At 40.1% G+C, this 13,375-nt stretch overlaps 1 long non-coding RNA gene across 1 annotated transcript; it reads left to right on the top strand.

The window, feature by feature from the left end:
* The first annotated feature begins 800 nt into the window (after nt 1-800).
* On the top strand, nt 801-11,078 carry LOC129758262 (uncharacterized). Its single transcript, XR_008739930.1, has 4 exons — nt 801-988; nt 1,255-1,712; nt 9,512-9,641; nt 10,799-11,078. It is a non-coding gene; the product is annotated as an uncharacterized LOC129758262 (long non-coding RNA).
* Nucleotides 11,079-13,375: the final 2,297 nt, after the last annotated feature.

The following is a 13,375-nucleotide window of genomic DNA, read 5'->3' as shown; positions in this document are numbered from 1 at the left end:
TAATAAATCTACAGAAAGAACACTGCGACCTCCTTCGAACGACTAGCAACGCTTACACTCTCCCACTGCTCGGGGAAAAATATTTACAAAGTAAATATTTTCCTTTTAAACCATCACTAGTCTAGAGCGAACACACCGAGAACACATAGCTCTGAACCTGCTTCCACTAAATAATTATCACACGGCTGAATTGACAGAACTTTACGGTTGCTAGAGAAAAATTTCACACCGAACGTAATAGATTCCGAAAAACATTTTACTTGAGGAAAGCGCATAGAATTTTTGGCATTGTGATTTGAGTATCGGGGTCATAAGTTATCATCATCGGTTTCCCGACTCCTCTCAGTTTCGGGACACTTGGTCCTGTACTGACCATCAGCGTCTTTCGACTCCGGTCTCCAGCGATCAAAATATCAAAGCCACAAGGGCTTGATAACCTCACACAATACTTCCCAATTCTATTTAGATTGCTTAAAAACATTTTACAAGCTAAAACAAAATTTTACGAAATACAAGTTAAAAAAATAAATAAATAAGAAACATGAAACAAATTACAAACTAAAATAAATTAAAATTTAACTACTGAATAATTAATTAAAGCTAATGAATAAATTTTTAAGGAGCATTTACAAACAAAATATCACAGTCATGAACAAGCTTGTGCTTAAACCATGAAACATTTCACGCGACTGTCGGAGTTGCGATTTAGTACTAATTTTAATATTTTCACCTGTATGTGTGGTAGAATTGATGCGATCTGTCAATTTGGTGACGATGATAAACAGAATTGAATGCGGATCACATGCGGAGGGATGCTGATAACAGGTATGGTTTTATTTGCAATTTTGTAACGACGAGTCAATTGAAATACCTGTTACATTCATTGGTTTTGGGGGACTATGGCCGTTAGTTCTCTGATCAATGAATGACTACGGGTAGTTCAACTGTCTCCAATCAAAATTGTCAAATAAAACCTGGCCAATCATGGGTAAGTAAAGTGATATGAAAGTGCATTCGATCAGTTATTTTTAGTGTAACGCATCCGCTCGATCCAATTGGTTCTTGTGTGTGTTTCATCGTTGCTTTCTCTTGTACTTGCATTCCAATAAGAATTATGTTGTGATGTGCAAGGCAAGGTATCGAAATTAACGCATAACTATCGGTTGAACCTTACACTACTGGTTAAAAGTTCATGACACAAAATTACAATTAAAAACTTATTCTAATATATTTCTCTTTTCTATTTTATTGCAGATGCAGAAAATGATTTAATGACCAATGACCGATGGGATGAGCATGCATACACTCAAACTTTACACTGCGTGAACGAACGATATGAGTACACCCGCTGTGCCACCCACTTTTGAGCGACGGTTGTCGGGTTATATCAGCCGTCTGGCGAAAACTTGCATGCAAGTTATGCTGCATTTAGAGCAGGATTTAAATTTTGGGAATCTATCATTCGTTCCGATTTTGGTAATATTACATAGCATTTTTTTGCGATAGTATAGTTTGTTATGCTTTTAGATCCGCGGCAGAAAAAACCCCGAGCGGTTTTCCGTTCATGTCGGCGAGTTCGTACGAACTTGTACCCTTTTTTCTGAGAACAACACAAGGAATGAATTGAGGACCTAATTTAGCATTGTACCTCTGGCTAGCGGAAGACAGCTGGAAATTCCTTTTAAATACCCGTTGGCCTGGTTGGAATGAGGGTGAGTAACGTTTGTGGCGTAGGTCGTATGTTTTTTTTGTATATTCGTGGGTTTTTTTGAGCTGATCTTGTACAAATTCGTTAATTTTTTTGCTTATGCCTCTAAATTTGTTCATGCGTTGTTCTTCAGAAAGATCTTCGGTACATTCTAATCGATGATCGGAACCTTTAGACACAATTTCGTGGCCAAAAATAACGCAGTGCGGGCTAAACTTTGTGGACGAATGAATTGTATTGTTCAGCATGTATTCAATTTCTGAAATTCTAGTGTCCCACAACGTTTGGTCTGTTTTTACGTACGATCTTATCATCGAGTTGATCGTACGGTTAAGGCGTTCAGCTGGGTTAGCCTGGCTACGATGGCGTGAGTTAGTCCAATGCTGTATTTGGTACTTTTCGACAAAATTACAAAATTCCTTAGACAAAAACGTGCTTGCGTTGTCGGATATGATTATTTGGGGGGCTGAGAAACGCCTGACCCACTGCTCTTCCAACACTTTACACAGATTAACACTCGAAATCTTCCGAACGGGGACAAGTAAGGAATATTTTGAAAAAATGTCCATAATTACTAACAAATGACTATTGCCTTGCTTGCTCCGCGGTAGAGATTGGATGTAATCCATGCAAATGAGTTGAAAGGGCCGGCTGGCGATTCTCTGCTTCCCCATTTCTGGCACGCTTGAAACTGTTGAGTGCTTGTTTTGTTTACACGGGACACATTTCGCTATGTGCTTGCGTATGTCGCTGCACATGCGCGGCCAATAGAAGCGACGTTTTATTTTATCTACGCATTTGTCATACCCAACATGTAAGCTTTTCTCATGCTCATCCTCCATGACTTGGGTTCGCAACGAAGAAGGGACACACTGTTTCCATTCATAGCGATAGTCCATAGTGTCTGTTTTCGCTGAAACAAACTTATACAGTTTATTGTTTTGAATTTTAGAGTCAATGTACAGTTCTGGGTCCTTTTTGACCCCCGATAAAAGCTTTTTGTACCATTCATCTGTCTGTTCCAAATCTAGTGCTTCAATTGACCGGGAAAGGGCATCAGCGACCACATTTTCCTTCCCTTTTCGGTGGCGTATTTCCATTTGGAATTGCTGAAGCGTGATACTCCACCGGCTTAAACGGGAGGACGACCTCCACTTCGCACGCATTATGAAAGTCAGGGCAGACGAATCGGTAACCAAAATGAATTTGGTTCCTTCAATGTAGCCCCTGAATTTTTCAATGCAGCGAAGTGCAGCTAGTCCTTCCTTTTCAGCCGCGTGGTAGTTCAGCTCAGCGCCTTTTAGTTTCTCGGAGTGGTACGCTATTACCTTTTCCTCGCCATTCTGAATTTGAGTGAGGACACCTGCGATAGCCGAATCACTCGCGTCGGTTTGGACTGTGAATTGAAGCGCGAAATTTGGATTAGCCATCACAGGCGCCGATATGAGGCAGTCTTTTATGGTTTTGAAAGAAGCGTCTGCTGCCGTGGTCCACTGCACCCTCTTTGGCTTGTTCTTCAACAAGTCAGTGAGAGGTGCTGTAATCTCACTGAAATTTTTGATAAACCTACGGTAGTAGTTGGTCATACCGAGGAATCGTCTGAGTTGTCTTACCGATTTCGGAACCTGATATCCAACGATCGCTTTTATGCGATCGGGATTAGGCCGTAAACCATCTTGGGATAAGACATATCCAAGATACGGCAATTGCTGACAGCAGAACTTCGATTTTTTCAAATTGATGCAGAGGTTTGCCTTTTTTAAGCGCTCAGCAAGATCTTCAAGTCGTAATATGTGTTCATCAAACGTTTGAGATGCTACCACAATGTCGTCCAGATACACGAATATTGACGGCTCGAGAGCACCATGGTCCAGAATTCTATCCATACACTTGCTCAAAGTGGCTGGCGAATTACATAACCCCATTACACAACGTGTCCACTGGAAGAGTCCTCTTCCTGGGACCGAAAATGCCGTGTATTTTCGGGACTCGGTGTGTAACGGAATTTGAAAGAAGGCCTGCGACAAGTCTATGGTAGAAAGGTACTTCACTGGACCCAGGTGGCTCAGTATTCGGTTCTGGTGCGGCAATGGGTAAGCATCTCCTTTTGTACGCTCATTAAGCTTCCGCGCGTCGAGACATATTCTAACTTCCGATGCGTCCTTCTTAGCTACTGCTATAATCGGAAGCGACCATTCAGAGTTTGAAGGTTCCACTATTCCATCTTTCAGTAACTTATCCAAGGCATCATTTATTTTATCCCTAATTTGTGGACTCCATGGATAAGGATTTTGCCTCAATGGTGCAGCATCTTTATATTCATTTTTAAATTCAATTTTATGTTCTAATACATTTGTTTTTCCAAATTTTCCTTCCTCCGCGTGAAAAAACATACTTTTTACTTTTTCTAATTTTTGTTTTTGAATTTCTGTTAATTCTTCTTGGATTTCCATAATTTCGTGGGTTTCATTATCAGCAAAACTTGATGGTATATCCTGGATCGTTGGTGTTATCCCAAATTTCTGCCAAAAGTCATACCCCAAAATGCACTTGCGTTTGAGAGTTGTATGTATGTATGTATTTCTACCACCCAGGTAGCAAGGCACAGCCGGTAGCAGCGAGCAACTCTTGCTCTGTAATTTGTTCCAGACTCATCCGATTGATAAGTTCAAATGCCTTTGAATGGACTGTTCCAAAGGAGAAGAGATATAAACAGAAGCGCTTATAGCTCTAGATGGGAAAAGGATTGAGTTGTCTCCATCGAAAGAACATAATAAACTTATCTAACATTTGAGTCGACCATTACAATGCAGAGCGCTCAGCTGGGTGGGGAGACGAGCCCGTCCTCAATTCACGATTCAGTGCTGGTGAGGTAGCCCAATGCTCTCCTCAAAAATCGCTTCAATCGGATGCCCGGATGGAACCCTCCAAACCCCGAAATTTTTATGTTTACGTTATATCAATGTTGTACAGTTTAATAATCAAGTTACCTTTTTAACCTCCTGAAAATAAAATATAAATTGAGTTTATATATAGGTAAATAAAAACTGCAATCACTTCCCAAGTGTTTCTGCATCCTATATTCACGCTCAATTGATCATTACAACACATTTCCACACTCACATTCAGCGTTTAAGATCATTCATCTTAAATGTGCAGTACATCTACACTAGCTTGATTTCGATTTGTAAAAAAAAAAATGTAAGTGCCACATTTGCTCCATGATATCTTCTTCAATTTCTCTCAAACATTTACAAACATTCATATCTTTTAGTATATTCTACAATGAATGCCTTAATCGCCTGAAATTTAATCTACGGTTATGGTCAAAATCTAAAAGAAAAGATCTAAGCTCTTTTACGTTCTCAAATATGAAATCTCCTACGATTTTTCCGACTATCCAAAATAATAAAAGCAATTTATTTATTTTTACTGTTATGGGATCTAGTGATGATAAAACTATTGCTAGAAGAGCTTTTTCTGTAGGGCAAAAATAATTCAAACAATTTTAGACTTATAGTAATGCTCGTGTACCTACGTGGAAGAGATGAATGACTTACTCGTTCAAATCAGCCTCTTCTCTACTCTCTCACACTCATTCACACTTTTGCAGTCAAATCTGCATTATTTTTTTTTTTAACTGTCGGAAACGCTTAGGCTGATGTCATGCTGAGGCGACAAGCATCGCTTTGCGTTCTACATTCCAATAAGAAGCAATGCAACGCATTGGTATGTCATGCTGGCGCGCCATGTCGCTTTGAAGTTCACTACAAATTATCACTTCTCTACATATGATAATACTTGGAATCGTCTCCTTTCTTTCGGGAACCATTAAAAACTCATCAGATCACGACCCGGATTGCAAGAATTCCGAAATTTGAACCGACAAAATTCCTTGTTTTTTTGCCGCAACTAAGAATTCTTGAAAATTTCTCGCCGATTAAGATATTTTATAGTTTATTATCACAAGTTCGAACGTATCTTTGAACTATTGTGCTTAAAACCCCGAATCACTGCTTCAAACCGAGAAAAAACAATATTCCCATTGGATTTCCTACTTGTCGCGGTACAAAACACCCTGGCGTCAGCTTAGTCGCGCTTTCCAATGCGCTCGGCATGACAGGTCTGCGCTTTTTCCATGGAGAATAAATGAGAGCAGGTATGTCGCGTGAACGTGTTGCGCTGCTCGTCGCCTCAGCATGACATCAGCCTTAGAAATCCTCACAACCACTAAGGGAACTCTACTTTCTCCACCGATGCTCTTCGTTGTTATGTGCCATCAAACGAGGCGTCCACATACACACTCAACTGCAAACCTACTAGCTCGTCCTTCTATTCGCGTGCGCCAAAAACAAATAACCTACGCCTGCTACGATCACACTGTTCTGCTTTTCTGAACTACCTTTATCTCACATGAATCTTTTATCACTAAAAAACTGACAAGTTACATTAAATTTAACAAATCAAAACGGCACGAAACAAAATATGACTTTACAGTGCAAAAAAAAAAAAAAAAAGTTTTCTTAATCGAAATTTAGATCGTATAATGCCCCTGACCCTATGCTGCATTCGATTTACATTTCTCGGTAGTGTACCTGCCCACCATGTGAATGCCCTCGTCATTAACACAGTCATCACTCGTATCAAATTTCATGCTGCTTGTGACAAACTTCTTATCACTACACATAACTTTGAAGCACCCATTCCATCTAACGGCAGTTTTCCAGCTATATCATCATTACGAAGCAAATGACTGAAGCAACTCTGCCCATTTCGGCCCCCTGCTACCGACACTGCAATAGCAAACTCTACGGAGATCACATCACTCTCTCCCAAGCTTTCTTGTGAAGAAACACCAAAACACCATAAACGATTTCCAAAGCCCGCCCGAAGAGTAGGCTGTGTACCAGGGTTGCCAACATATATTTTCAATAATCAGGGAACTGGTGAAATAAAAATCAGGCTACATAAGCAACGGAAATTCCTCTAAAAGTGATGACCTTTTTTTTTTTTTTGGTCATCACTCTACATTTTTACTGTGTTGTGGGCCTACTTGGTTGCATAATTCTACACACTTAGAAAAATCCACGTAGATTTACATGCAACTGCATGGGTAGAAAGGAATCGGCTATTTGCAAGTGATAATACTGCACGTTTCATGTAAATTCCCGATAGCATACAATGCTGTTGTTTACCGTACATTTACATTATTTAGCACATCTCACGAATCTGATTGGACAGGGAGTGGTTTCGCAAAATCAAAAAAAATCACCGTTTTTATGCAGGAAAAAATTTATTTCACGTTTAAATCACACTTGCTGATTGATTAACAACACTTGCACTGATCTTCGTTGCCGATTCCGCCGACGACGGCGGCTCGACGGCTGGTTCGATAAAACAGCAGAAAATTGTCGCACGGTTGGGGCTTTGGGTTTTGGGGATTCAGCATCAATATTTCCTGTAAAGAACAGCAATTAGTGTGAAATTATCAAGTCAATCACAGTTATTTTTTAAATTGATTTACCTTTAATCAGCGACCACGGTTTGATTGAAAAAAAAAACTAACATCTTTTGCCGACGCAGCACGGGACGGGAGACGAACAGGAATGAAAACAAAACAAAACTGACAAACTGACACCGGCGCTGGAATAAGCGTGCTCTGACATGTAATTTTCATAGAAATGGTTGAGCTGCTATACTCTTTTTCGAAAATTGTCAAGCGACGATGCAGAAATGTAAAATCACTTGTATTGTAAGGTTACATTTTTTTATCTGTGTACTGAATCAAAGCCAAAAGATTCCTTTTCATTCCCTTTTTAAGATATGAATAAATGGGAATCTTTCGATTGGTTTCATTCAGCCACATTTTCGCTTTTTAACTTCAGCAATGGTACCTAATTTAGTTCCTTACTACCCATTTTTCATCACATTCGCAAAAATCAGGCAAAATCAGGCATTTTTTGAAAAATCAGGGAAATTCAATGGCTTTTCAGGTTGTCAGGCAGAGCCTCGAAAAATCAGGCAATCCCTGAAAAATCAGGCATATTGGCATCTCTGCTGTGTACATATTCAAACTTTACATCGCCATCTCACTAAACCACTGCCACCACCTCATAGGCATGAATGAGTAATTTCTCTCTATTTACCGCCCACCCTCATATCACTTGATCTAGGAACACCACAGATAAATTCCTCTCTTGTTCGTCGGCGACTCTTCTGTGTATTTGTATGGGTCTACTGGCGTCCCCTCCCCTCACATATGTGAACCCATAGGCAACACTACGCTTACACAACCACCAACCAATGCCTTTCATGAATGAATCACAGTGTTGCTTTTACTTCCTGACAAAATCATAGATTTTCTCTTGACACGTTAAACCCTCCGGCAACCCAATAACCCAGCACATTATTTTCAACAGCTTTCATGACATGCATTTCCGGTCTTCTTCTTGCAGCATCATGTACGCGACGAAACAAAACACGTCTATGCATTCGCTGAATAGGTGTTTGTACACTTCCAATTTCACCCCGAACACTCGCACACATATATGGAGAACAAGGCGCTTAGCGCACAGATGAAAACCATGCCTAGTATAATTATTTTTACAAGAGCCGACGCCATTACTTCGAATCAATTTTACAATAATCCTTGGCTTTTCAGCCAGATTTTCACGATAAACTCTGTTCGTTTAACATCTTCTCCTGCCAATGACACCAATTTCGGAACTATTTTACTCATTTTGATCAACTTTCGACACAACTTAAACATAAACCGCGGAGCGTAACAAAAAGAGAACCGAACCGCACGGAGGTACACGAGGAATCATGCACTTGCGTTTGAGAGTTGGGGCGAAAATTAAATTTAAAATTTTTGTTGTACCGTTAAAGGTTACTGGAACATCCGCACATCCTAAAATTTCGAGTTGTTCTCCGGAAGCCGTTTTCAAATTTAAAGGAGCCGTTTCTAGATTTCAATTTAGTAGTTGAATAATTTTTCTTGCCCCAATCCCTACAACCGTTCGTGCAGCTCCACTGTCCAAAAGACCAACCAGTTCAATCCCCATCAAATGGATTTTCGCGAAAGGTCTTGAATCATTGTTAAGGTTGATGAGCAACGTTGCAATCTCGTCATCCTTAGCATGATTGAATACCTTCGCATAACCCAATTGTTGGAGAATGTCTGTTGGGTCATTTGGAATGGGAACTTGAGGCCTTAAGGAGTTACGTTGACTGCTCTGCCTCACTGAACAGCCTTTCCTGCGTTTTTTGCATCACAATAAGGACACTCCGAAGTGGCGAACCCGGGAAAACCACAAATCCAGCAGAACACGTTCCGAGATTCTTCACATTCCTTAAAATCATGTCCCTGTTCGTGGCAGTTGAAACAAAATCCCCTTTTTATGGGAATGTAAGCTTTAACAATTCTTTGAATTGGGTCCGTTCCACTTGGACCAGGATTTTGGTTCCCACCATAAGAATTTCCAGAATTGAATGGTTTATTCCTTTGAGGAAACCTTTCATTTTTCCCCAATTCTTGTTTTTCTGGTTCAGTACGGTGATTTGTTCTTTGATTATTTTTCTTATTATAACTAATTGATTGATAATCAGAATTTGGCGTTTTCTTTTGATAATTATTATTGGAATGTTTATTATATTCGTAATAATTATTGTTATCAGATAGATTGTTACCGTAGTGCAATTCTCCGATTTCAGCATTAGATCTCATCGAAAACTGGATATCTTTTTTTGCATAAATGTGCCAATTAATAGCATCGAACCGCTTACCGAACTCTCTCATTTTAGGGATCGAATCTGTTCCGGCAGCTAACATCGCAGTTCTACAATCTTCCCTGGTATTGCGGAAAAGAGTATCAAATTTCCGACGGTCATCCCATGGCTCGGACATGCAACGGAAAATACGGACTATATCCAGGTAAAAATCCTGAAATTTTTCGCGTGGCCCTTGCCTTCTCGCGTTAACTAACCGCTCGTATTGATAGTCCATATCTATCGGCATAAACTCATTTTTGAGCTCCTTCACGAGGTTATCCCATGAACCTAATTCATTGGAGCCCATAAACCAAGCACGTGCCTTACGCGTAAAAAGATGATGCGCAGACGCAAACAGTTCATCTTTTGAAAAGCCTTCAGACCTAGCATTAAATTCGATTTCTTTTAGGAACTCGTTAATTCTCCTACCGTTATCCATCCCATCATACCGAACCGTCCATTTGTGGATGGGTAGACGATCGCGACGTGATATTATTTGGTTGTTATTTTCAACGATTTCATGAGTCGAAATAGGCCTAATTTCCTCGACCAAACTTGGCAAAGAAGCTCCTTTGATTTTCAACCATTCATCGAAATTTGATGGTTTTTTTATGCTGCCAGTTTCTGAACGTACAGAACTGCTCGACTTTTTCCCATTTGCATACCCTGCGGGCTTATTAGTATCGCGAGAGCTTTCCAATGCCGAGATGCGCTCGAGCAGTTGGCTTAGCGCCGATTTCAACTTACGATTTTCGCCTACGAGTTTGAGAATAGCTTTATCTTTCTCGTCTAACAATCCCATTGTTTCTACTCGATCCTCATCAAAAGAGTTGTTTTCGAATTCGCCGTGATCTTCACTCGCATTTGTTGCTGGATCAACGTATTCATCTCGCTCAAGCATAGCTTGTTCGTTTGGATTTGGTTCGCTGCTAAGATGATCATTTAAACCCTCTCCTTTCTCATTTGGTTCGTTATCAATGACAGGATGAATACTTTCATTGATCAGGCTCAATTCTGCTTGTCTGACTTCTTGGATGGGAGAAACGATTGAGAAGAACATGCTCAGAAGTTTAGTGCACTCAGCAGCAAAGATATCAATGCTGTTGACGTCATCTACATTCTTAGCGTGCAATTTCAATCGTTCCATTCTGAAAAATACATGCAACAGTCTGGTCTTGTGACATTGGTCTGGAACTTTTTTCGCCTTTTTACCCTTTAATGCATTCCTAATCTCATCTAACTTAACCCCACATTCGATTATTTCATCTTCTGGCTTTTCCCATAAAATATCGTATTCAACTGTTTCTTTTTCCTTTTCAGCTTTCAAAAGCTCGCGTAAAGTGCGTTCCTGACTGCTGCGCCTCAAATCGGACACGTCTGTGTGGCGGATACGCAACTCATGATCAAGCTCGTGATCTGAGAGATGAGCTGGGTTTATGGATAAATATTGTTGTTTTAATTGCGATTCCATTTTCGTGTTTAGAATTTATCAGTTGAATAATCAAAGGTACTTAACAAGAACAGCAAAAGAAAAGATGAACAGAACCACAAAATAACTGAATGTTAAGTCAATCAGATGAACTTATGAATTAAAATAGCACCCAGGGAAAAAATTTAACGAATATTATGAAATAATAATAAATTTAAAAAAAAAATTTTAATGTTTAATAGTAAGAACTTCTACAAAATAAGAACACGTTAAAATTGTAATTGTAAGATATCATTAAGATGAAATAAAAAGGTTTGTATTGTTTTGTTTTACTTTTGAATATCACAGATCATCACACCAAAAATTACCACAACATACAGATAAAAATTGCTCCAATTTGAAACAAATTATTTAACTCAATTTCACTCCGACTAAATTTTTAAGCAATCGTGCTTTCAACGTTCATTTGAACTTCAGAACCCCTCTGTAAGACATGGAATAATTTCAAAAGCGGTTGAGAGTTTTGCAATTCAACCAATTACTGCAAAAATCATTTAAAGGAAGCCTGGATGTTTTCCCAGAGAATTCTGCAACGGATCCCGATGGAACCCCTACAACTAGTAACGGTAAGGCAGTTTTAGTTGGGCGCCAAAGTGTAAGACTGGCTGTTAGCCAATCGGTAGAAGTGCTGTGAACCCCTATCAATCCCTAGGGTCGGCACGCTTACCACAAATACTATGTTGCAAGGAAGTTCGGGAAGATTAAGGTAAAACTCCTAGGCTTAACAATTGGTACCTTTATTAATTTTGCAGTTTCCACCCACCACTTTCTTAGTACTATCTAACCTTTAACGCGGGAATGTACTCCTCCTTCCTCCTTCGGCGTCGAGCTCGGGTTCGTTGAGGTCGGCTTGGAGGCCAGCTGGTTCTCGCTGAGTGTACCCGGCCCCACCTTGGGTGCTGAACCGGGCACTGTTGGTTCTTCGACGGTAGGCGAAGCGGCACGTGGCAAGTGCGTACCTGGTCCCACCTTGGGTGCTGAACCAGGTACCGGTGCAGGTCAAACCGACGTTGTAGCGGTTGTCGGTCGACGTTGTAGGGCGTCGCGCAAGGCGCTCTCGGATTGAGTTTAAGAGAGTTTTAAACTCGAACAGCGGGGCCCTGTTAATGTTCAGGAACCGATTAGGGGGATGGCGATTTTGGGCAACAATAAAATGGCGGATGGTTACCTGTTGTTCAAAGTTACGCCTATACTGGTCGTTTTAAGGGTTGATCCTGTCTAGTGGAATATTTCCTGTCCCTTGAACTGATGGAACTTGTACTATGGATAATATTCCCACAATCCGACTTTTAGTTCACAATTTTGTACTTTTAACTAAAGCCTTTCTTCTTAGTGATCAGTTCGCGAACGTTTTTCACAATGCCTAGTCATTTCGTCTTGACCGGCCTTGAACCATCCCCCGATCATTGCCCTTATTTTTCGCCCGTTTTTCGCTTCGCCATTTCGCCACATCGCCGTTTACGTTGGCGGCTCACATCTCCTGGAGGCCCTCTGGTGGCGGGTTGACGAACTGTTTTGCCGTGTTGTTCGCCGAGTTAGGGTGGCTTGGTGAATTGCCTTGCCAAGGAGAAACCCTTAACCCCCACGAACACCACTGCAACATTATTTAATAAATCTACAGAAAGAACACTGCGACCTCCTTCGAACGACTAGCAACGCTTACACTCTCCCACTGCTCGGGGAAAAATATTTACAAAGTAAATATTTTCCTTTTAAACCATCACTAGTCTAGAGCGAACACACCGAGAACACATAGCTCTGAACCTGCTTCCACTAAATAATTATCACACGGCTGAATTGACAGAACTTTACGGTTGCTAGAGAAAAATTTCACACCGAACGTAATAGATTCCGAAAAACATTTTACTTGAGGAAAGCGCATAGAATTTTTGAGCATTGTGATTTGAGTATCGGGGTCATAAGTTATCATCATCGGTTTCCCGACTCCTCTCAGTTTCGGGACACTTGGTCCTGTACTGACCATCAGCGTCTTTCGACTCCGGTCTCCAGCGATCAAAATATCAAAGCCACAAGGGCTTGATAACCTCACACAATACTTCCCAATTCTATTTAGATTGCTTAAAAACATTTTACAAGCTAAAACAAAATTTTACGAAATACAAGTTAAAAAAATAAATAAATAAGAAACATGAAACAAATTACAAACTAAAATAAATTAAAATTTAACTACTGAATAATTAATTAAAGCTAATGAATAAATTTTTAAGGAGCATTTACAAACAAAATATCACAGTCATGAACAAGCTTGTGCTTAAACCATGAAACATTTCACGCGACTGTCGGAGTTGCGATTTAGTACTAATTTTAATATTTTCACCTGTATGTGTGGTAGAATTGATGCGATCTGTCAATTTGGTGACGATGATAAACAGAATTGAATGCGGATC

The sequence above is a fragment of the Uranotaenia lowii genome, chromosome 3 (genome assembly GCF_029784155.1).
Source record: "Uranotaenia lowii strain MFRU-FL chromosome 3, ASM2978415v1, whole genome shotgun sequence".
Lineage (NCBI taxonomy): Eukaryota > Metazoa > Arthropoda > Insecta > Diptera > Culicidae > Uranotaenia > Uranotaenia lowii.
Note: the sequence above shows the minus strand (reverse complement) of the source record. Positions and strands in the feature narration are given on the sequence as shown.